Source organism: Nicotiana tabacum, chromosome 11 (genome assembly GCF_000715075.1).
Source record: "Nicotiana tabacum cultivar K326 chromosome 11, ASM71507v2, whole genome shotgun sequence".
Taxonomy (NCBI): Eukaryota; Viridiplantae; Streptophyta; class Magnoliopsida; order Solanales; family Solanaceae; genus Nicotiana; species Nicotiana tabacum.
The window spans coordinates 59,493,657-59,521,164 of NC_134090.1; positions in this window are offsets into that span (position 1 = coordinate 59,493,657).

Below are 27,508 nucleotides of genomic sequence, written 5' to 3' on the forward strand. Positions count from 1 at the left end.
GTAAAGTGATATTCAAGCATGTCTAGGTATGTTCCTTATTGAGGTATATGAGAAGATGTTAACGTTTATAACGTAGTAATACCATTCATCTCGGATAAGTTCAAGTTTCCTCCTGTTTCTATATACCGGTGACATTCCACTATTTTAAAGTGAGAGATTGATAGTTCATATGTTAAGTACACTCTTTTCAATTTATCTTGTATCAGTATTCTTCCACAAGTAAGATAGATCAAATTGTAATTGTAGGTTATGCAGACCCTTTTGGGTATAACTCAAATGCAAAAGTGAATCACATGAAATGAATGGAATCTTTGGCGTGTTTCTTTGTTATATAAGTAAATTCCTTAGTGTTACTGCACCATTTGGCCTTATTACCAGAAGATATTTGAGAAACATACTTAGTACACAAATGAAACATGACTTAGATCCAATATAAACTGCCCAACGATGACATAGTTGTGAACTCGATACATAAGATTCTTGATACACTGTTAAATAGGAGTACAAGCTTGGCTCGAGTGAAGGTATATGTCAGGTTTTCCTTATTCATGTTGGTTGGAACAGAACGTAGCTATGAAGGTTATTATTAATATTTGTAGCATATTTCTTATATTCATGTGCTGTGAATGCTCCCATACTGGAAAGGAAAAGATTGAGCAATGATTGACTAAAGCATTTACTGTGAGACTTACCATATAATGCTGGATTTTTCTTGAGAAGGTAAGTAATAGTTTTATTACTGCAAAAGTTATACCAGCTCTAAGATAGTGCAGATCTGTACAAAAATTGGGATTTCCGTGTACTGAAAAGATTAAATATGATAAAGAGCAATAAATCTATCATTTCATGAAACCACAAAATGCTAGATTCTTATAACATCTACGTATGTTTGGTTGTTGTTTTGTTCTTGTGGAGCTTAACTATTGGTCTCTTCTGTCCCTGATGCCATTATGTTGTATCTTATGTGTCTTGTACCACCGAGCTTTGCCCGGTTGGGCAGTTACATATTTACCATCATGCTACGGCCGGTTGGGCAGTCATGTATATTCATTTACCACCGTGCTACGGCCGATTGGGCAGACATGCATTTACCACCGGGCTACGGCCAGTCGGGCAGTTACCACCGGTTGGACAGTTATATATCATTATTTACCACCGGTTGGGCAGTCATATATTTACCACCGTGTGACGGCTGGTCGGGCAGTTAACACTGATTAGTTGGGCAGTCATGCATCATGCGATAGGGATAATAGTCTTAAAGAGAAGCACTATATATTTAAGTATGATAACTATGCAGATAAGGTGTCACTTCAAAGATTCGGGTTGATTCTTATATGTCTTTAATTTAATGTTGACTTATTGTTACCGCCTTACATACTCAGTACATTATTCGTACTAACGTCTTTTTGTTGGGGATGCTGCATTCATACCTGCAGGTATAAACAATCAGTTTGACAAGTCTTCATAGTAGACGAGATTGGCATTCAGCGAAGGATCGGTAAGACTCCACCTCATTCGAAGTGCAGCCGAGTCTATAAGTCATCGTGTCAGAATTTTGCTATAGACTTATGGGTAGGCCGGTACCCTGTCCCATTTGATGTCAAAAAAAATCATAATGGCTTTGTAGACAGAGGTTCATTTTGTACAATATGTCAGAGGCCTTGACGGCCCATATGTATTCATGTTTTAGAAAAATGGTTTAGTGATACAGTATTTTCCCACTTATAGTTATACATTATGAGTTGTGGCCATGTGGGCCCGTGATAGTTATGGAAGGAATGAATTCAGGTAACTCGACCTATGTATGTTCTAGTTTTGGTCGAATGATCATGAGTTACATAGTGGTTGGCTCGGGCCAGTGCGGCGCCGAGTGCCAGCCATGCCTCCCGAGGTTGGGGCGTGACAAGGATCCAATTTTATGCATATAAAACATAATTAAATCTTAAAAGGGCTAATATTGCAATTATGTTCAATTTAGCTTTAAAAATACTAAATTTAATTATAAGAATATGTAAAAATTATCTTAGCCATATTTTGGCATAAATATAGAAATTCAATAGATGAATTATCAAAATAATAATTTTGGAAATAATTATTGAGAATTTTATGGATAAAAAGGGAGAAAAATAATCAATTTAAAACCTTTAAATTATGAAAAGAAATAATAAAAACTTTGGACATGCTTATATATTGATATACATGCTTTTTGAAGGTATTTTATATATTGAAAATATATAGGAAAAAATTGGGTATGAACACTCCCTAGGACAGAACTGCTATGATACTACTTTTGTCACGACCCAAACCGATGGCCGCGAAGGGCACCCGGTACCTTACTTAACCGAGCACCAACGTAACGTATCTCTCTTATTACATCATCGTATACACATAACATACGGGCCTAATAGGCCAACATAATCATTTATAAACTCAAAACATAGGCCGACACGACCGTACAATCTTTCACGTACACGACATATGTCTACAAGCCTCTAAGACTACATAAATATCATAAAGGTCGAGACAGAGTCTTGCCATACCAAACAATACACGTCTAAATCATACTAACCAAACAAGCAACTCCGAAGCAAATGGAGCGCACCAACATCTTTCACTGAGCTGATAGCCTACTTGGAGGGCTCTCGACCTGTCTATCGGGACCTGCGGGCATGAAATGCAGCGTCCCCAGGCAAAAGGGACGTCAGTACAAAAAATGTACCGAGTATGTAAGGCACATAAATAAGTACATAACAGACATGAAGAAATATAGAGTAATTGACTCAACCTGTAAGTCTGGATAACTCTGTAAATCATAAATTACCTTTAGCGTCATGCATATGCGTATGAATGTCATGTCGTGCATAGGTACATGTTTCATAAAATCGTCAGCCTCTGAGGGAATCCTATTATATCATATTGGTTATTGTGGGCAAATTCATCAACGTATACCAGCTGATCAGGTGGTGGTGTGTATATAACGTCATAACCTTTCCCATATCCCATATACATATATACATATACATATATATATATATATGCATATATAATTCCATCTGGTCACGGGTCAATGTACATGAATGCAATGCATGAAAAGTACGTTAATAAAATCTTTCGGAATGTCATAAGACCATTTTCCTTTGAGTAATATCATAAAGTAAACTCTTTTTAACTTTCGTATTTTTCTGAGACCCATGAACAAATGATAAAATATTATGACATATGAAAATTCAAGAACATAGATATCTCTAATACTTTTATGAATAGATTCATTTATGGAATTTATGCATTTGCATGTTTCGTTCGTATCGTATGGATCATGCCAAAAGAAAGAAGGGATAACCTTAACATATCTGGACCGATTCTCTTGACAATTCCTCTAATACACGTCTTTTGCGAAGAATACATAATGACGGATCGAAGTAGAGAAAAATCTTTATGATATTCCTTGTGCAATTTGTGCACGCCTCTTTTCTTTGGTTGAATCTGCATAAGCCTCATGTGGATCAATGTAAGTTCGGACTAGCAGATGTTCAAGCCTAAGATATCTTTCTAGTTGCTCATGATTAATGACACCCATCACGTTTGTTTGTCTTAAAATACCCGTGCAATATCCATCTCCCGAAGTTCAATCATTTCCAAAACTATCTGCTCATACAAATCCTCAAGTATATGTCTAGGAAGCTTAAGTTGAGAAACTTGAGGTAATATTGCATCCCATCTTCCACTATTAATATCGGCAACAAATGTTTCAAGACTATCCACTGTATTCAGTTAAACTTGGCACTCATTTTGTAAAAAAGTCAATGAATGTTGTAAGGTTTCAAAGAATTGTTCACGTTGGATCCTTGTTATCTATTTGTAATGGTATAGAAAATATTGTTTTGCTTAACTTTTCAAGGTCTTACACTTCTCCAATAAAGACACCAAGCCATATTTACGTGTAAACAAGTTATAACTTTGCCTAGTGACTCATTTTGCATAATTTTGCTACCTTGGTTAACCTTATGCCATGTGGCAATCTCAACAAGACTTTTATCCACTTAATAACATAATTATCTCCACCATTAATTAATTATCCATATAATTATGGACTATCTCAAATTATTTAAAATACTACCCACTTTTAACATATCTTATACATCTAACTATCATGGCCATGTGGTACCTTGTATGGTACTAGTCCATAATTACCGGGTATTTTAGCTCGGGCCGTATTTTATCCCAAAATATCAAACTTGGACGAAAATTTATTTTCTTTGACTTGCTTCCACTTTCACCTTCATGAATTTACTAATCACTTGTGAAATAGCATAATCCTTATAATCTCCAAATAATCTTTTACTTGGAATGATGTCAATTACCTTACGACAAATTTAACGTACAATACTTCTGGGTGCAACATCATCGTAACTTAATACTGCGAAGCGTGACATCACCATAATATAATACTGCTGGGTGCATCACTGTCGTAACTTAATACTGCGAATCGTAACATCACCGTAATGTAATACTGCTGGGTGCAATACTGTCGTAACTTAATACTGGGAAGCGTAACGTCATCGTAATATAATACTGCAAGGAGTAACATCATCGTAATATATTACTGCAGAGCATAACATCGACGTAATACTGCTGGGCGTAATAGTTATGATTCTGATTTTGGGTAGATTCGGCATGAGTTGAGGTCGAGGCACGAGTCAAAGGCATTGCAGAGTAGAAATTCATTTGGTTTGAGGTAAGTGTTGATACCCAATTTTTTCTGTATATTTTTTATATGAAAAATACTTTCAAAGCATATATATACATATATAAGTATGTACAAATGTTTTATTATTTTTTCTTAATTTTTAAAGATTTTTAAATTAATTTATTGCCCTATTTTATCCATAAAAAACCCAATAATTATTCCCAAAATTATATTTTGGTGATTCATTTATTGGATTCTCATATTTATGCTAAAATGTAGCTAGGATAATTTTTGCATACTTTTACAAATTTATTTGGTATTTTTAAAACTAAATTGCATATAATTGTAATTTTAGCCTATTTTAGGATTGATTACGTTTATATTCATAAATATTAGGTCTGGTATTTTTAAATAGTTAAATACATGTTATAAATCATTTTGGTACCTTTAATCTATTTTCAAAAATTAATTTATTATTTTTTATAAATCAAATAGGGAAAATTGGCTATTTAAATGTTAGCCCAATTTCATTTCAATTATAGCCAAATTCTGACTCCAATTAGACCTAATTACCCCGACACAAATCCATTCATACCTGACCCCCTAACCCAATTAAACCAACCCATACCCGGATCCCCACCTAACCTCTTTAATCCCAGCCGTTGATCACTTAGATCAACGGCTCTCGTCCCTCCTTTCCTAATTAAACCCAAAAGACCCCCCAAACCCTTTCTTTATTCACACTCCGCCGCCTCTGAATCCCCTTCTCTCTCAATCCTCTCTCAAACCCTAGCCGCCTCCCTCAACTACAACCCTAATATCTTCTAAATCAATGACATCCAAGGTCATCGGAGGCTTGTATCTACCTCTCATGGCTTCTACGTACTCAATTATTATGGTCTCGAGGCTAGATCTTGAAGGAGCTTGGTCCAGACCTTGTTCTATTTCAGTTTGTGGTTGTTCTCTGGTCGTCTCTGACCTTTCTCCGGCCAGCCATTGCTATTCGAGTCTGACTCTTGACTCTCCGGCTTAGATCGATGATTTTCAAAGCCTTTCTCACCACTTGGGGTTCTTCTGAAACACTAACCTTTAAGGTTCTCTCGATTTCTCTTAGATTTGTTTCAGACCTTTGTCTTCTTTGAGCTTTTAAGCGCTTTTCTCAAAGTTTCTTTTAAAACTTTGCTTTCAAAAACTCTTTATCTTTTCCGATTAGAGTTTTCCTATTAAGTTATTTCAAATCTCTTCTCTGATTTTAACATGTTTTGCTATGTTTTCTCGTATTGTCCTTCTATTCGAGTTAGCATGATAAAAACCCTAATTTCTTTTGGCTGTTTGTTAGACGAATGCTTGTTTAGTTGAGTTTTTTTTGATTTGTTTGTTTATCATCTCATAAATTCTACTATTGTTGAAAAACCCTATGTTTTTGGGTCTGAAACTGTTCGTTTAAATACTTGACTCGATTTGAAGTTTCTCGTTTCAGAATCTTCTTTTCCTTTATGTGATTCCTTTGACTCCGGGTTTCTATTATCTTTAAAACTTGATTATGCTTAAAACCTTAATTTTTCAAAAAGGGTTTCTTCACCTGCTACTGAAAACCTTCGCATGCTTCTGATACTATATTCTCTTCACTATTGACTCAATGTGACTTGACCTATTTGACTACTATGTTTCGGATGTTTGCTGAACTTTGTGCTACTATTGCATGTTGTTTCTTTTGCCAATAGGTTTGGCTTCGCATGTGTAGTGTTTGTGTACTCTATTTATATGCTGAGTTTCCTTCTTTGATTGATCTTCAATTTTGTGATTGATTTCAAACTTTTCTTTTGTGAAATTCTGATTTCATTCGCTTGTTAAGGTTAATTGATTCCTTTCCTTGTTTTGCCTTACTGAATCCTTTCCAAAAATAAGTATATTCCTATACTTAGACTTAATTACTTACTCCAAGGTTTTACTACTCTTATGGCAACCATCAGCCTGCTCACAAATTGATTTCTTTCCTTATTTTGAACCTGTCATTGCCCGTTAAGCAAGTGACCCCTTTAATTAGGATTGTTTCCATGTTTGTAATTTATTACCTCTCTTTCACTTGTTTTCAAAACTATAAATATCCTATGATTCTTCCCTTTCAAACACGGACACTAGAGTTTAGAACACACACTTCACTAAAACTCTCTCTCTTTTCTCTATTACTACTTGTATTGCTACTTTGTCTAGCTGGCTGAAAGCCGAGGCTAGGCTGTGGGAAACTTGCTTACTTTTTTTTCTGTATTTGGCTTCTTTATCGGTATGTTCTAATTAATTTTCCAGCATCAACAACTACCTGTTTTCTTTGTTGTTTCCGTCACTCTTGACTATTTCTGTTTGTGTTTTAATCAAGTTGCACTATTAAACATGTTGTAAGCTACCCTTTCCTTTCTGAATTAATGTTTGTCTTATATATTAACTCTGTCAATCACTCATGAATCCCAAACCCCACATCCCCTATGTGTTTGGAATCTTTGGTTGGTTTGGGGCATGGAAACATTAGACATTGTTGTGCATGACCCAAACCTGATTCCATAGAGTCATAACCTCCATATCCCCTCTATATGCTGTGTGTTTTGGCTGGTTTATGGGCATGCCAGCTTCACTTATTGTTGTGCATGACCAGACTTGATCCCTCTCAGGGTCATATGCCATCTGCAATGTATTCCCAAACCCCTTTCCCCCTTTGTGCAATTGCTGATGTTGTATAATTTTAACTTTACTACTATTGCTTTTCAAGCTACCCTTATCCCTTACTACTTTCAATCCAGTTTTAAACAACTCTTTGTTCCTGCACTTCCACTCTACTATTAGACTTATGTTCTGCCCCCTCATGTGAGCCTTGTCTTAGGACCCATGAACTCCCTCTAAACTTGGACACATGAGGGATGACATTTTCACACTACACTTGTCCCTATTCTGGTTTATGAAACTTAAGTGTGAGCACTCCCCGAGGTCCTATTGAGGCCCTTAGGGAACTCTAACACACTCAAGTCCGAGAAAGGCTTTGGATCAGGGTCTTTGAGTTGGTTTATCTCATAACTCAGATAGGAAGTCAAGAATTAGGCTTCTTCCGGTTGTAATTGTTTTCTTTGTATTTTCCTGATGTATTTAGTATTCCTGATTTGCAATAAGTTGTAATAAACATTTGGGGCTGGCTAGTGAAAAGGGTTGTGTATTTTATGCATGTCAAGGGTAGAAACCATGTCTATAGGACCATTTTAAATTTCTGCATATTCTAACTGGATTTAGAAACCATGTCTATAGGACTTCTTGTTCAACTTCACATCTAGATAACCTGCCTATAGGAATCATCTAAAATCCTATGCATTTGTCATCGTTTAGATACCATGTTTTTGGGACCAAGTGGTGATAATCCAGTAACGCGTCAAAATTAGCAACATATAGAAATCATGCCTATAGGGGTTCATAAGTAAAATCCTATTCGTTTCTACTCACATGCAATGTTAGGTATCATGTCTATAAGGATCTAAAATCAGTAACGCATAGGGATTCTTAAATAATTCTGATTCGCTTCATTCACATTCGATGTTAGATATCATGTTCATAGGGATTAAAATCCATAATAGTAGACACTATCACCTGCAGAATCTGTAATCAGTCTAATTTAATTTTATACATTCTGCATCTCTTTTAATAATCTAATTCCCTTACTTAACAAGGTTTAGCAAGCATGCCTATAAGATCTCAAACACTTCGTTTTGAGTTATTACTGTCTCATCACCTTCTAAACTCTATAGATATCACGTCTGTAGGACCCCGTCTAAACAATTAGGCAAGCCTTGGAGTAATAGCTGTAAATTGCATCTGCTTCTATTAATTCCTACAACCAGCAGGCGGGCCTGACTCGGACTTCTTATCTGAGTTATGTAATAAACTAATTTGCCTCAATAATTAACTTCCCTCGTCTTTTTGTGCTTTAATCAGACCCAAAAAGAATGTGCAAGTCATTCTAGTTATGTGCTTTCTTTTGAGGAGGTATACTTGAGCCTTATGTGTTATGTGATTCCCCTTTAATGTGCAGTCTTCTATATGGTTTGTATGCCGCCTTAGATTTTTACCTTTGAAACCTCAAGGCAGCCTAATATCCCTCCCTTTTAGGATTAGTAGTCTTAAGTCTCTGGGACTGATAGGAATGGGACAGGTAATAGCATGCAATAAGTAATCGAGACCAATCCGTACTTTAATACCTTAACGGGGTGGGAAGGGTAGATATGGATATGATGACCTCACGATAATGTCACGTGTAGCCCCTTATTGAGGAGTGATTACCAGACATTGTGTGGGGTGATCCATATTAAATATAAACCCAGGACCCCCTTTCCTTTTATTTACAAATTCCTTTTTAAAACTCTTCTTTTAATTGTTCTTTCTTTTTATGCGATTAAATCTCCTAATATTTGAGCCCATACTTGTCTATTTGCTAAATTCACAATAACTGTCTGGCCAGGAACCACATAGTGGATCTTGAGGGGTGCCTAACACCTTCCCCTTGGGATAATTTCAAGCTCTTACCCAATCTCTGGTTATTCAAACAAACTCAGAGTTGAATCTCTATTGGTGTCCTAATGCACCTTAATCATTAGGTGGCGAATTTTTAAATGCAAACCCAGTTCCCAAAAGGAACGAGTTATCCCTCAAAATGTCATAAACCCAATTACCACGAGGAAAAAAAAGGGGCGCGACAGCATGACGACTCTGCTAGGGATTTTTAGGCTTTTACCATTTTAGACTATTATTGTGAATTTATGCTCCTTTATGTGCAATTACTTGTTTAATTTCTTTAAGCATTCAATTCCCTTTTCAATTGCAAACTGACTTCTTTTTTTGTTTCCTCCTTTTATTACTGCTTTAAATTATGAAACTGTTGTATTTACTGCTTTCTTAACGTGCAAATACGTGCCAACATGTTTTTAATTATTGTATAATCATGTTCAACATCATATTCCACTCAAACTCTTATAATAAGTGGTTTCCGCTCTTCTGATATTATCACCCCATAAATCCAGAAAATGCATATTTGTGGTAAAACCAGTCGATCAACGGTGTAGTCGACGGTTCCGTGCCTTTCTCCCTTGAGTTGTCCGTTGAGGGGTACCAATATAAAACCCCATAGAAACCTTACTCTGTTTAAACTGTGCATGCATCATGGTCAAACCTAGATGAGTCAGTTATGTTGTCCGCATATTGACTCCTTAAGATAGCCTTGTCCAAAGTCCATTGGGTTTCCCTAAACCCAAACGGACACTACCACGTTCTGTGCATTTATTTGGAGAACTAAATGCTTTATGCCAATTGTTGATATTAAATAGTCAAGTCTGGTGAGGGTAAGGGCCTAACCTTAATTGTCTTGCAGAAATATGAGGCACAAAGTCCCTAGATTCGGCATGGTCACCAACATCCACCCAAAATTGCTAAGGTGGTGGGAGGATCTTCACTCCAGTGATCAAACTCTTATCCGGAAGTATCTGGGCAACCTACCTTCTCTCCTGGAAATCCAACCCAACAACAAGATCATAGAAGCTGCTACTTTGTTCTGGGATTGTGAGAGGTCCGTATTCCGCTTCGGGGACATTGAGATGACACCATTGCTAGAAGAAATAGGAGGATTGGCTGACGTAGCATGGGAAACTTTGGGTTTGTTGATGCCTGAGAACCGCAAGGGCAGGGGCTTCCTCAAAATGATGGGTCTGAAGAAGAATCCAGAATTGACATGTCTGAAAGAATCCTATATACCCTTTGACTATTTGTACGAGAGGTACGGTCACAACAAAACCTACCGTACCTATCCTGACGAGTTTGCCATCACATCATTAGGGCATATTCACCGAAGGGTCTTTGTATTCATGTTTTGTTTCCTTGGATTGATTGTGTTTCCAATGAAGAAAACAAGAATCCACACCAGACTGGCCATGGTAACTAAGACCTTAATAGAAGTAATTGGTGGGCAACGCTTCAGCATTATGCTCATGATCATTGCGGAAATATACCGGGCCTTGGAGAAGTGTCAGCGAGGAGCCAAAAACTTCGAAGGCTGCAATTTGCTACTTCAGCTCTGGCTCATGGAGCATCTCCAAAGGGGTGAGTACCAACAAGAGATCCAACGAAGGGATTGGGATGATCATATCGCCTTCCATCATCTGAGGCGAATAAATTACATGCCCAATATATTCGCTCAGCCGGAAGATGCCAAAGGATGGGTAGAGTTATTTGATAATCTAACTGAGGGCCAGGTACAATGGATGTTCGAGTGGTTCCCTACCGAGGAATTCATCGCCCGATCCAGGGATGCACCATTTCTGATATTAATCGGTCTGAGAGGAATCTATCCCTACGTCCCTCTCTGAGTTATGAGACAGGCTGGTAGGAAGCAGGTTATACCTAGGGTCGACAAGATGAGTCACTTCCGGGCTAACTTTTAGGCTGATGATAGTCCTTATAAGTGCCAAGCTCAGCATATGTGGCACTGTAAGATCGTCATGGGGAGAGATACCATCGAGCCAGACAGATACCACGCTAGTTGCACCCCCTACTATTCATACTGGTTGGAAGATAATCACGATGGACTAGGCCAGCTAGGGTTTGCTAGGGGCCACAGGATCATAGATGAAAGGGCCGAGGCACAGGTCAAATATAACCAATTGCGCAAGATGATCCGTGAGTGCGAAAGCGAGCACCGTGAAATACAAGAAGCCAATCAGAAGTTAATTGAGGAATGGAAGGACATGGCTGTCAGTGCCAACAAGCGACTGGGATACTTGGAGCGAGGCATAGTAGAGTTGGAACGAAAGTTTCTCAAGAGGGTCGAAGACCGCCAAAATACTGAAGGAAACGAGGTGGACATCTAGCCAGAGCCTACCTACTGCTAGGACTTCGCGAGCTGGGAAAGCTGTTCGACGGAGCTAAGGATGCCGAATCTGGGGAAGGTCCTTCTGGGACCAAATAGATAGGAGTTTTTCTTTTTGCTTTATGAAATGTAATAAGGCCAATGGCCACTAGTGACTTTCATTTCCTGTTTATTTAGTGTCAATTTGGGATTTGTCTACTTTTTATCAATAAAATGAGGCATTTAGCATCCTAAGTTCTCCAAATCAATTTGTCGCTAGGCTTACCTCGGGCACAAAGAGGTCTTTAAATTAGGACACGATTTAAATTCCTGCACTATGTGTTTAAATACGGCAATACTTTTTATAATCCTCACTAACTTGTTACCTTTTTGTTTTTTACTCTTTGTTTATTATTCCCCTCCCCAAAGGTTAGTTCGTGCACTCTGGCAACATCATCTTATTACACGAGATCCAGGGGCCCTCCACTCACTCCTCCTCTTAGTCCTGTCAAAAACAAGAACAAAGGGAAGATGGAAGATTTGAATAATGTCAGAAAATAGAACTCAACTGAACGGGTAGAGGTCACTCATGGTCACGATACTAAATTTTCCAAAGAGAATGCATCCTAACTCGAACAAAAGCTACTGAAATTCCAGGAAGAACTTGATCAGGTTCGGAATCTGGCAAATCTGTCATTTTCTCTCACCACTCCAGATATCAATTTCCCAAAGGCTCAGAACCCCACACATCCACAGAATATCCTAAATCAACAAAACCATCCCGTTACTCACCACCACTGCAACACATGTCATACCTCAAACAACACCCCGCTGCTCATCCCAGAACCTCTAAACTCCACAAATGACCACTTCCACACCCACCATAGCACCCCCATTTACGTGGAGACTATGACACACTCTACCCAACCCATTTCAAGCACACCCGGGTCTGATGATAAAGACCTGCTCATCAGGAACCTGGCTGAGGAACTTAAGAAATTGACTAGCCATATTCAAGGCGTTGAAGGAAGCAAGGGAATTGAGAGGCTAAACTATGGAGCTCTTTGCATATAGCCCAATGTCGAACTGCTCGAGGGGTACAAACCTCCAAAGTTCGAAATGTTTGATGGTCCAGGTGATCCAAGGGTCCATTTGAGAACGTACTGTGACAAGCTGGTTGGTGTAGGGAAAGACGAGAGAATCCGCATGAAGCTGTTCATGAGGCGCTTGAAGGGAGATGCTTTGTCTTGGTACATTAGCCAAGATCCGAAGAAGTGGTCGAACTGGGTAGGCATGGCGTCCGACTTCATGGACAGGTTCAAGTTCGACACAGAGATTACACCAGATGTGTTTTACATTCAGAATCTAAAGAAGAAGCCTACAGAAACATTTTGCGAGTATGCTACTCGCTGGAGGTCCGAAGCTGCTAAGGTTAGAACTGCCTTAGAGGAGGAATAGATAAGCAAATTCTTTGTTCGGGCTCAAGACCCGCAGTATTATGAAAGGCTGATGATGATTGAGAGCCACAAATTTTCTGACATTACAAGTTGGGTGAAAGAATCGAAGAAGACATCAAAAGTGGTATGGTTACAAACTTTGAGGCCTTGCAAGCTATAAATAAGGCCTTGCAGTCCGGTGGTGTGCCCAAGAAAAGGGACGTAAGAGCCATAATGATTTCATAGAAAACCAAATCTCCCATCAAATACCAAACATACCCAACTTCTCCACTTATATATCTGCCTACTCCGAACTACCAAGAACCATCACCCTCCTACCAAACTCCACCACCCACTTATCAATCACCTCCACCCTCCATATATTAGCCTACTTCACCCAGATATTCCCAACCCTCTCATGTCTACCAAACCTATAATGCTCAACCATCCCACTATGAGTCCCCTCCCATATTCCAAAACTTCTCTAGGCCTAGACCAAATTTTGATCGTAGACCTCCTAAACAATACACAGCCATTGTTGAACCTATTGACCAGTTGTACGAAAGACTCAAAGCTACTGGTTATGTCACCCCTATCCCTGCTGCAACTCCTAAGAACCCTTCTCAGTGGGTTAACCCAAACAAATCCTGTGCATACCACTCCGGCTAGAAGGGACACACCATCGACGAATGTCGTTCTCTGAAGGACAAGATCCAGGCTTTGATTGACAACAAGGTTATTGTGGCAAAGGAACCCACTCCGAATGTCCGCAATAATCCTCTGCTAGACCATAAGGGTGGAGGTGTTCACATAATTGAAATAGAAGATGACAGAAGGTGATGACCCAAAAAAGCCAATAGTCACCCTTAATCCAATCATAGTCCAGATTTAGCCATCTGGGGACGCTGAGGTAAATATTTTTATGTCACTTAAGTTTGAAACAACATCATCTGCAAAGACACCATTGCCAATTGAGGTCGAATTCGTATCTCCAGCAAATGCCTGCACCGTTCGAAGTTGCGGTTTTACCACCCAAGGTACATGCTCCATTCGGAGTGAAGATAGCCATGCCGATCCTAGTAGAAATGTCAACCATGACTCCATTCCATACAAAGGCAATACCCTGGGACTACACAGCCGAGGCAAGGACGAAAGGCAAAGTTAGGTTCGAAGAGACTATTCCGGCATAGGGTATGATGAGAACTGGTAGAGTTTATACCCCTAAACATTTAGCTGAGTCAAGAAAGTAGGCCTCCAATCGGTCACCCATCATTGAGACAGGTCCAGACAATCTTTGGAGAAAGATACAAGCCAAGGAATACTCGGTCATCGACTAGTTGAACAAAACACCAGCGCAAATCTCCATACTTGCTTTGCTACAAAATTCTGAGGAACACAAGAATGCCCTGCTAAGGTTGCTGAGTGAAGCATACGTGCCAAGCAACATCACTGGCGGATAAATGGCTAACATGGTAGGACAGGTATTGGAAAGTCATAAAATTACTTTTCATGAAGATGAGCTGCCACCTGAAGGGTTGGGTCACAACAGAGCACTACACATCACCGTGCAATGCGAAAACTATTTCATCACTAAGATTCTGATTGACAGGGGTTCCAGTCTCAACATTTTTCCACTAGTAACACTCAAGAAGTTGGGAAAAGGACTGCACAAGATAAAGGATGGAGCCATCAGCTTGAAAGCCTTCGACGGTTCCCAAAGGTCCACCATTGGGGAGATTAGTCTATGTTTGCAAATGGGGCCAACTTGGTTCGATGTTGATTTCCAAGTGATAGATGTGCCAACATCTTACAATCTGTTGTTGGGACGGCCATGGATTCATGCTGCCGGAGCCGTAGCATCAACACTGCATCAGGTAGTAAAGTTTGAGTGGAACCACCAGGAAGTGATCATTCACGGTGACGGTAGCAACCCTATATACAGTCGCTAGACCATTCCGTTAATCGAGGGGAGAAAGAAGCTAGGAGGAGAGACTTACCATCACATTGAACAGGTAAATGCTGTTGACAAAAACAAATGGTGGGATAACAAGATCGAGAGCATACTAAATTGGAGTGGGTACAAACCTGGCAAAGGGCTCGGCAAGAACCTCCACAAAATCACTAAGCCCATAAAACTCAAGAAACATGGCATCACTTTCGGTCTAGGATATGAGTACACCTGGGAAGAATTCAACAACTGGTCACCACCATGGCGCAGTCCTTACAATCCACTGGATCAGCCAATACCACACTTGGAGCAGACTTTCCAACCGGCCAATGTTATCTATGGGTCAGAAGAAGAGGAAGCACTGGCAGCGGTGAAGAATTCGTTCCTAGAAGACAATGATATGGATTGTTGTGTTGTTCTCGAGGAGGAAGGAGAGGAAGGAGAGGAAGGCCCTTCCATATAGGCTGTAAGCAGAGGGGCACAACTCAATAACTGGACCATCAAGTCGACCAGAGCTTGACGAGCATCGGGGTATCAAGGCTAAAACAAGCACCGTCTTATTTACTAAAAGATTTTTATTTCTCGCATGTTTTCAATTCCTGCAATAAGATTTCCAATGTTCAAAACGATTATGCAATTTATCAAAGTATTTGACTTTTCTTACAAATCAACACTCATTATTATTTTTTCTCTCATTACTTTACTCACACAACATTACTATTACTTATCTTGATGAACCAATGACTGTGACATGCAATGAGATAACGAAACAAACGAATATTGATTTAGAGGAAGATGACATACCTGATGAGATTGTTAAAGAAGTTGAGAACTTTGAAAACAAACCTATGTCCAACCTGGACGAGATAGAAATTGTTAACTTGGGAGATGGCGAAAACGTCAAGGAAACACGAATCAACATCCACTTATCGCCGTCAAGAAAGAAGGAATACACAGAATATCTAAAAGTATATGAGGACATATTCGCCTGGTCGTATAATGACATGACTGGTCTGAGTACGTCTATTGTGGCTCACAAACTGCCAACGATCCGACATGTCCTCTGGTAAAGCAAAATCAGAAAGTTCAAGCCTGATATGAGTTTGAAAATTAAGGAAGAAGTCACCAAGCAGGTCAAAGCTAAGGTTCTCAGGGTAGTAGAATACCCGACATGGTTAGCCAACATCGTGCCAGTACCAAAGAAGGACAGAAAGGTTAGAGTCTGTGTCGACTACTGGGATCTCAACCGGGCCAGTCCGAAAGACGACTTCCCTTTACCAAGCATACACATCTTGATCGACAATTGCGCCAAGCACAAATTACAGTCACTCGTAGATTGCTTCGCTGGTTATCATCAAATCTAGATGGATAAAAAAGATGCTGAGAAAACGGCTTTCATATGCCATGGGGCATGTATTGTTACAAGATGATGCCGTTCGACCTGAAGAATGCAGGGGCCACCTATATGAGGGCCATGACCACCATTTTCCATGATATGATACACAAGGAAATTGAGGTATATGTAGATGATGTCATCATCAAGTCTAAGAGAGACACCGATCACATGGAAGATTTGAGGAAGTTTTCAATAGATTGCGAAGGTACAACCTGAAACTGAATCCCGCGAAATGTCCATTTGGGGTTTCTGCCGGAAAACTACTTGGCTTTATTGTGAGTCCACGAGAAATAGAGCTGGATCCATCAAAAGTCAAAGCTATTCAAGAATTGCCACTGTCAAAGAACAAGAAGGACGTAATGAGTTTCTTAGGGAGACTTAATTATATCAGTCGGTTCATATCACAATCCATAGTTATCTGTGAGCCAATCTTTAAGATGTTGAAGAAGGACGCCGCTACCAAATAGACTGATGAATGCCAAAAAGCTTTCGACATAATCAAGGAATACCTATCGACACCACCAGTCTTGGTCCCGCCCGAGCTAGGTAGACCTCTATTACTCTATCTTGCAGTATTGGATAGAGTGTTTGGTTGCGTTCTGGGAAGCATGATGAAACAGGGAGGAAGGAGCAGGCCATTTATTACCTTAGTAAGAAGTTCACCTCGTACGAGGCCCGATATTCTCTGTTGGAGCGCACCTATTGTGCTTTGACCTGGGTAGCTCAGAAGCTGAGGCATTACTTCCGTGCCTATATAACATATCCCATATCAAGGATGGATCCTTTGAAGTACATCTTTCAGAAGCCCATGCCTACTGGAAAGCTAGCCAAGTGGCAAATCCTGTTGAGTAAATTTGACATGTCTACGTGACTTAGAAGGCAATCAAAGGACAGGCACTAGCAGACCACCTTGCCGAGAATCCCGTGGATGGAGAATACGAACCCCTGAGAACATATTTTCCTGATGAAGAGGTATCGTTTATAGGAGAGGACATTGTAGAATCCTATGGTGGTTGGAGATTGTTTTTCGATGGAGCAGCAAATTTTAAAGGAGTTGGCATAGGAGCAATCCTGGTATCAGAAACCGGTCAGCATTATCGGTGTTTGCCAAACTCAGGTTCCCGTGCACCAACAACATGGCCGAGTATGAAGCTTACATCCTAGGGCTCAAAATGGCTATTGACATGAACATTTAAGAATTGCTAGTGATTGGAGATTCGGACCTACTCATACATCAGGTGCGTGAAGAATGGGCAACCAAGAATTCCAAGATACTCCCGTATCTACATCACGTGTAGGAATTGAGAAAGAGGTTCATGAAGACGGATTCCAACATGTTCCTAGAGTCCAAATGAGTTCACCGATGCATTGGCCACCCTGTCATCTATGATACAACATCCAGACAAAAATTTCATTGATCCCATTCCCGTAAAGATCCATGATCAACCAGCTTATTGTGCCTATGTCGAAGAAGAAGCAGATGTAAAGCCTTGGTTTCATGATATCAAGGAATATTTGGCAAAAGGCGAGTACCCAGAACTTGCAAATCCTACTCAGAAAATGCATACTTCGGAGGTTATCCAACAATTTCTTTCATAACGGAGGAATCCTGTATAGGAGGACTCCTTATTTGGGGCTACTAAGGTGTGTCGACGCAAAGGAAGCATCCAGGCTACTAGAGGAAATTCATGCTGGGACTTGCGGTCCACATATGAACGGTTTTGTCTTAGCAAAGAAGATACTCCGGGCTGGTTACTTTTGGATGACTATGGAGACGAACTGCATCTAGTATGCCCAAAAATGCCATCACTGCCAGATACACGCAGACATGATAAAGGTACCTCCAAATGAGCTTAATGCAACAAGCTCACCATGGCCGTTCGCCGCTTGGGGATGGATGTCATTGGACCAATCGAGCATGTCGCTTCCAACGAGCACATGTTTATCCTAGTAGCAATCAACTATTTCACCAAATGGGTCGAAGCGGAATCTTACAGAGTAGTGACTAAGAAAGTCGTGGTAGACTTTGTTTGCGACCGCATCGTTTGTCGATTCGGGATTCCAGAATAAATCATTACTGATAATGGCTCCAACCTCAACATTGACTTGATGAAAGCCATGTGCAAAACTTTGAAGATCAGACACAAGAATTCTACAGCCTATCCGCCTCAAATGAATGGAGCTGTAGAGGCCTCCAACAAGAATATCAAGAAGATATTGAGGAAAATGATAGAGAAGCATAAACAGTGGCACGAGAAGTTATCATTTGCTTTATTGGGGTATTGCACCACAGTCCGCAAATCAACCGGGGCAACCCCCTATATGCTGGTTTACGGTACATAGGTTGTCATTCCCACTGAGGTAGAAATTCCTTCCCTGAGGATCATACAAGAAGCTGAGCTCGACGACGCAGAATGGGTGAAAAGTTGTTATGAGCAACTATCCCTTATAGATGGAAAGAGAATGAATGCAGTTTTCCATGGTCAGCTTTATCAGAATAGAATATCCAGATCCTTCAACAAAAGAGTCAAGCCGAGACAGTTTACACCGGAACAATTGGTGTTAAAGAAAATTTTCCCGCATCAAGACGAAGCTAAAGGGAAGTTCTCTCCCAACTGGCAGGGTCTATACATGGTTCACCGGGTTCTGACAGGAGGAGCCCTCATACTTGCAAAAATGGACGGAGAAGTCTAGCCAAAACCAATTAATTCAGATGCAGTCAAGCGTTACTACGTGTAATTTTCATACTTTCCTTATAGGATGTATTTGAACTACGCCTCACCTGATTCCCGTTTAAGAGGGGACACGTAGGCAGCCCTATGGGTTCAGTCACAATTCAATTAAATTTTCATTCCCCTCGCAATTGGAAACTGGGGAAGAATTTTGAGGAGGACCCTCAAAATTCTATAGCAAGAGAGGTTGCAATGTTCTAAACCACATCACAGTCGTCGGTTCATCTAAAAGTTATTTTTAATTATATACTTATGTCATATTTTTACAAATTCATGCATGTTTATTATCAAAGTTGCCTTGTTTAGCAACGCTACCCCAATGACACATACAGTGTCACAAGATCAAAGTCGAGTAGGTCAATCAAAGCTAATGAGGATACGAACTGACCTTCCCCCTTTACAAAACTCACGATTTTTCTTTGGATGCAGGCACTCGGATTGCGAAATCACCAAACATACTTTACACTCACGAGATAAACATTGTTCAAGAATACAACTCTCAAAACTGTTGCACTTACCAACATTTGCTATCCATACACACCAGTGACATTTCATGTGTCACAATGTCCCCAACAGTCACAATATCGCAACCTTCTATCAGCTAAGAAAGCACTAATACCATCTGCCATTTTATTTCTTGCATAAGGCTACTATTCTGCCTTCCGAGACTAAACGTTGTCTCCATCTACATTTCTGCATTGCATAAGGCTACTATTTTACCTTCCGAGACTAAACGCTATCTCCCTTTACATTTCTGCATCGCATAAGGCTACTATTCTACCTTCCGAGACTAAACATTGTCTCCCCTGACATTTTTGCATCGCATAAGGCTACTATCCTGTCTTCCAAGACTAAATGTTGTCTCCATCTGCATTTTCCTATTGCATAAGGCTACCACTCTGCTTTTCGAGGTTAAGCTCTACCTCCATCTGCATCTGCATGGCTGAAAGATCGCCACATACTACATTTGCATGGCTGAAAGATCACCACCTTATCTTCATTTTGCATGGCTGAAAGATCGCCACCTTATCTTCATTTTGCATGGCCAAAAGATCGCCACCTTTACATCTGCATGGCTGAAAGATCGCCACCTTATCTTCATTTTGCATGGCTGAAAGATTGCCACCCCTAAAAGCATGGCTGAAAGATTGCCACCTTATCTTCATTTTACGTGGCTGAAAGATCGCCACCTTTACATTTGCATGGTTGAAAGATCTCCACCTTATCTTCATTTTGCATGGCTGAAAGATCGCTACCTCTACATCTGCATGGCTGAAAGATCGCCACCTACCGCATTTGCATGGCTGAAAGATCGCCACTTCTACATTTGCATGGATGAAAGATCGTCACCTTATCTTCATTTTGCATGGCTGAAAGATCACCACCTCTACATCTGCATGGCTGAAAGATAGCCCCTTGTCTTCATTTTTAATGGCTGAAAGATCGCCACCTCTACATTTGCATGGCTGAAAGCCACTCCTGCATTTGCATGGCTGAAAGATCGCCACTTCTACATTTGCATGGCTGAAAATCGCCACTTACTGCATCTCATGGGCTGAAAGATCGCCAAATACTGCATCATGGGCTAAAAGATTGCCAAATTATCCAAAGGCATCATTGTTCGGAGGCACCATTTTCATAGCCCGAGAATGCCATGTCATGGCCTGAGGACCCCTTTTATCATTTGCATATCATTATTCAAAGGCATCATGATTCGGAGGCACCATCCGCATAGCCCGAGAGCATCATTTCATAAATTGCAAATCCTTTAATATACGCTTCATGGCCTAGGACATCATGGTCTGAGGACGTCATCCTAACCGTCCTAAGACAATCCTCATGGTCCGATGGGAAGTTGCATCATGTTTAAATTTATGCACAATATATGCTTATTTGCAGGTAAACTAGTGAGCCACGGCCACCGCGGCAGGAGCGATCCAGCTCCAGTTCCCTCAGCCATGTCAAACCTTAACCATTCCCTATCTTGAATATTGCAGCCGTTCTTGAAAAGTCTCCATTGACAAACTCCGCTGATAGATTCGAAACTACATATGGAATGATTCCTGTAAGACCAGGGATATGTAGGTAGCTCCAAAGCTAGGGCATGGCCTAAGCCTTCTCAAACCATTTCGTTCGGTCAAAATTGGCCATCATATCTTTACCCGACAACTCTTTCATCCTTTCCGGGTAAAGAGGGGGAGCTATTGATACCCAATTTTTTCCTGTATATTTTTTATATGCAAAATACTTTTAAAATAGCATATTTTTAATATGCAAAATACTTTCAAAATAGCATATGTATGCATATATAAGTATGTCCAAATATTTTTTATTGCCCTATTTTATCCATAAAAATCCAATAATTATTCCCAAAATTATCATTTTGGTGATTCATTTGTTGAATTCTCATATTTATGATAAAATTAACTAGGATAATTTTTGCATACTTTTACAAATTTATTTGAAGCTAAATTGCATATAATAACAATTTTAGCCTCTTTTAGGATTAATTACGTTTATATTCATAAATATTAGGTATGGTATTTTTAAATAGTTAAGTATGTATTATAAATTATTTTTGTACCTTTAATCTATTTCAAAAAATTAATTTAATATTTTTTATAAATCAAATAGGGAAAATTGGCTATTTAAATGTTAGCCCAATTTTATTTAAATTATAGCCAAATTGTGACTCCAAATAGATCTAATTCAAACCCAATTACCCCGACCCAAATCCATTCATACCCGACCCCCTAACCCAATTAAACCAACCCATACCCGGATCCTCACCTAACCTCTTTAATCCCAGCCGTTGATCACTTAGATCAACGACTCCCGTCCCTCCTTTCCTAATTAAACCCAAAAGACACCCCAAACCCTTTCATTATTCACACTCCGCCACCTCTGAATCCCCTTCTCTCTCAATCCTCTCTCAAACCCTGTCAAACCCTAGCCGCTGCCCTCAACTACAACCCTAATATCTCCCAAATCAATTGTTTCCAAGGTCATCGAAGGCCTGTATCCACCTCTCATGTCTTCTACGTACTCGATTATTATGGTCTCGAGGCTAGATCTTGAAGGATCTTGGTCCAGACCTTGTTCAATTTCAATTTGTGGTTGTTCTCCGGTTATCTCTGACCTTTCTCCGGCCAGCCATGGCTATTTGAGTCTGACTCTTGACTCTCCGGCTTAGATCGATGATTTTCAAAGACTTTCTCACCATTTGGGATTCTTCTGAAACCCTAACCTTTAAGGTTCTCTCGATTTCTCTTAGATCTATTACAGATCTATGTGTCCTCTAAGCTTTTAAGCTCTTTTCTCGAAGCTTCTTTTAAAACTTTGCTTTCAAAAACTCTTTATCTTTTCCGATTAGGATTTTTCGGTTAAGTAATTTCAAATCTCTTCTCTGATTTTTAACACGTTTTGCTATGTTTGCTCGCATTTTCCTTCTATCTGAGATAGCATGATAAAAGCCCTAATTTCTTTTGGTTGTTTGTTGGATGAATGCTTGTTTAGTTGAGTTTTGTTTGATTTGTTTGTTTATCATCTCTTAAATTCTACTATTGTTGAAAAACCCTATGTCTTTGGGTCTGAAACTATTTGTTCAAATACTTGACTCGATTTGAAGTTTCTCGTTTCAAAATCTCCTTTCCCTCTATGTGATTCCTTTGACTCCGGGTTTCTATTATCTTTAAAACTTGATTATGCTTGAAACCCTAATTTTCCAAAAGGGATTTCTTCACCTGCTACTGAGAAACCTTCGCATGCTTCTGATACTCTATTCTCTTCACTATTGACTCAATGTGACTTGACCTATTTGACTACTATGTTTCGAATATTTGCTGAACTTTTTGCTACTATTGCATCTGTTTCTTTTGCCAATAGGTTTGGCTTCGCATGTCTAGTGTTTGTGTACTCTATTTATATGTTGAGTTTCCTTCTTTGATTGATCTTCAATCTTTTGACTGATTTCAAACTTTTCTTTTGTGAAATTCTGATTTCATTTGCCTGTTAAGGTTAATTGATTCCTTTCCTTGTTTTGCCTTACTGAATCCTTTCCAAAAATAAGTATATTCCTGTACTTAGACTTAATTACTTACTCCAAGGTTTTACTACTCTTATGGCAACCATCAACCTGCTCACAAATTGATTTCTCTCCTTATTTTGAACCTGTCATTGCCAGTTAAGCATTTGGCCCCTTTAATTAAGAGCAATCACTTGTATAATTAATTCTGAATAGGATTGTTTCCATGTTTGTAATTTATTTCCTCTCTTTCACTCATTTTCAAAACTATAAATACCCTATGCTTCTTCTCTTTCAAACACGAACACTAGAGTTCAGAACACACACTTCACTAAAAGCTCTCTCTCTTTTCTCTATTACTACTTGTATTGATGCTTTGTCTAGCCGGCTGAAAGCCGAGGCTAGGCTATGGGAAACTTGCTTGCTTTTCTTTCTGTATTTGGCTTCTTTACTGGTATGTTCTAATTAATTTTCCAGCATCAACAACAACCTGTTTTCTTTGTTGTTTCCTTCACTCTTGACTATTTCTGTTTGTGTTTTAATCAAGTTGCACTATTAAACATGATGTAAGCTACCCTTTCTTTTTCTGAATTAATGTTTGTCTTATGTATGAACTCTGTCAATCACTCATGAATCCCAAACCCCACATCCCCTATGTGTTTGGTATCTTTGGTTGGTTTGGGGCATGACAGCATTGAACATTGTTGTACATGACCCAAACCTGATTCCTTGGAGTCATAACCTCCATATCCCCTCTATATGCTGTGTGTTTTGGCTGGTTTATGGGCATGCCAACTTCACTTATTACTGTGCATGACCAGACTTGATCCCTCTCAGGGTCATATGCCATCTGCAATATATTCCCAAACCACTTGCCCCCTTTGTGCAATTGCTGATGTTGTATAATTTTAACTTTACTACTATTGCTTTTCAAACTACCCTTATCCCTTACTACTTTCAATCATGTTTTAAACAACTCTCTGTTCCTGCACTTTCACTCTACTCATAGACTTATGTTCTGCCCCCTCATGTGAGCCTTGCCTTGAGATCCATGAGCTCCCTCTAAACTCGAACACATGAGGGCTTGCATTACCATACTGCACTTGTCCCTATTCTGGTTATGAAACTTGGGTGTGAGCATTGCCCGGGGCCCTATTGAGGCCCTTAGGGAGCTCTGACACACTCAAGTCCGAGAAAGGCTTTGGATTAGGGTCTTTGAGTTGGTTTATCTCATAACTCAGATAGGAAGTCAAGAATCAGGCTTTTTCTGGTTGTAATTCTTTTCTTTGTATTTTCTTGATGTATTTAGTATTTAGTATTCCTGATTTGTAATAAGTTGTAATAAACATTTGGGGCTGGCTAGTGAAAAGGGTTGGGTATTTTATGCATGTCAAGGATAGAAACCATGCCTATAGGACCATTTTAAATTTTTGCATATTCAAACTAGATTTAGAAACCATGTCTATAGGACTTCTTGTTCAACTTCACATCTAGATAACCTGCCTATAGGGATCATCTAAAATCCTACGCATTTGTCATCGTTTAGGCACCATGTTTTATGGCCCAAGTGGTTATAATCCAGTAACGCGTTAAAATCAGCAACATATAGAAATCATGCCTATAGGGGTTCATAAGTAAAATCCTGTTCGTTTTTACTCACATGCAATGTTATGTATCATGTCTATAAGGATCTAAAATCAGTAACACATAGGGATTCTTAAATAATTCTGATCCGCTTCATTTACATTCTATGCTAGATATCATGTTTATAGGGATTAAAATCCGTAATAGCAAATACTATCACCAGCAGAATCTGTAATCAGTCTAATTTAATTTTATACATTATGCATCTCTTTTAATAATCTAATTCCCTTACTTAACAAGGTTTAGCAAGCATGCCTATAGGATCTCAAACACTTCATTTTGACTTATTATTGTCTCATCACCTTCTGAACTCAGTAGATATCATGTCTATAGGACCCCGTCTAAACACTTAGGCAAGCCTTGGAGTAATAGCTGTAAACTGCATCTGCTTCTGTTAATCGCTACAACCAGCAGGCAGGCCTGACTCAGACTTCTTATCTGAGTTATATAATAAACTAATCTGCCTCAATAATTAACTTCCCTCGTCTTTTTGTGCTTTAATCAGACCCAAAAAGTATGTGCAAGTTATGCTAGTTATGTGCTTTTGTTTGAGGAGGTATACTTGAGCCTTATGTGTTATGTGATTCCCCTCTAACGTGCAGTCTTCTATTTGTTTTGTATGCCGCCTTAGATTTTTACCTCTGAAACCTCAAGTCAGCCTAATATCCCTCCCTTTTAGGATTAGTAGTCTTAAGTGTCTCTAGGACTGATAGGGTTGGGATGGGTAATAGCATGCAATAAGTAAACGAGACCAACCCGTGCTTTAAATACCTTAACAGGGTGGGAAGGGTAGATATGGATATGATGACCACGCGATAATGTCACGTGTATCCCCTCATTGAGGAGTGATTACCGGACATTGTGTGGGGTGATCCATATTAAATATAAACCTAGGACCCCCTTTCCTTTTATTTACAGATTCCTTTTTAAAACTCTTCTTTTAATTGTTCTTTTTTTATGCGTTTAAATCCCCTAATATCTAAGCCCATACTTGTCTATTTGCTAAATTCACAATAACTGTCTGGCCAGGAACCACATTAGTGTATCTTAAGGGGTGCCTAACACCTTCCCCTTGGGATAATTTCAAGCTCTTACCCAATCTCTGGTTATTCAAACAAACTCAGAGTTGAATCTCTATTGGTGTCCTAATGCGCCTTAATCATTAGGTGGCGGATCTTCAAATACAAACCCAATTCCCAAAAGAAACGAGTTGTCCCTCCAAATATCATAAACCGATTTCCGCGAGGAAGAAAAAGGGGGCCCGATAGTAAGTAACCATTGTAAATCTGGAACTGAGGGTATAAAACCCCGGTATTTCGTATTGTTTTTATAAATGAGGTGACGCACATGCTAGGTGACGAGTGTGTGGGTGTGCACCAGTAGGGATTGTGACTTGGTCCGTCCCGTAGAGACTATTAAGTCGCATATTTGATTTGAAATCTTATGATATCACGTATTTTAGATATTGATACTATATTATGGACTGTATGCCGTGTTTGGGGCCTTATGCCGACCTGTTGAGACCCTTAGGGGCATTTTTACTATTTTTCCTCACTCTATTTATTTGAAAGCATATTCTCAGTCATGTTTTACCTGTTTATTGTTTAAACTTGGTTTTTATCACTCCACTCCTTAAAATGTGAAAACTGTTTAGGCTGAGTTCCCTGATTTCCACTATCATGCCCGAGTGACTTTAAGGCGTTAATGACTGGGAGAGGTTGAGGACCTAATGATGATGATTATATATATTATTGATCGGGCTGCATGCTGCAACAATATTATATATATATATTATGGATCGGGATGCATGCCACAACGATACTTATATGGATCAGGCTGCACGCTGTAGCGATATACACATTGATATATATATTGGATCGGGTTGCGCGCCGCAACAATATGACGCTTGGGCTGTAGGAGCCCCTCCGGAGTCTGTACACCCCCAGTGAGCATAGTCGACTATAAACTATGGATTGGGCTGTACGCCGCAGCGGTTATTATGATTATTACTATTATGAGATATTATTGAGCCTGAGTGCTGAGTGTGAGTACTGTGTGACGAGGGTAGAGTCACGAGTGACCGAGAGGCTTGCCTGAGAGGCTATATCTATGAGTGATACCTTGCCCGAGGGGCCCATTTATGGTATTTTTGCTGATTTCACTCTTCTTTTATAATGAGTCTCTATTGAAAACTACTAAGTAAATGATTCCAAAGTATTTCAATTGAAAATGAAGTTTTTACGAAGCAACTGGCTTTTAAACTGTTGAGTTTGGTTTGATACTCTGTTGCACACTCCTATATATGATTTTTAACTGCTCGTCACTGCACTCAGACCTTATTTACTTTAGTTACTTACTGAGTTGGCGTACTCACGTTACTCCCTGCACCTTGTGTGCAGATCCAGGTGCCCGAGCGGCAGAGTGAGGGTCCTCAGCATTATCAGAGCTTACCGGAGATTGCAAGGTAGCTGCACGGCGTCCGCAGCCCTGCTTTCCTCCTTCCTATCCTTATTTTCCGCATTTTAAAACTTGTTATGTAATAGACAGTCGGACTAGTTTTATTTAGAGGCTCTAAACTTGTGACACCAGATGATTGGGCTGTGTTTGGTTTGTTGTTATACTGTCTTTCTGCACATTTCAGTGATTTAGATATTTCTTATGCAAATTTAAAACTGAATCAGTATTAGAAAAATGGTTTACTAAAAGAAATTTACTGTGGTTAATGTTTTGGGTTGGCTTGCCTAGTATTGTGATGAGCGCCATCACGACC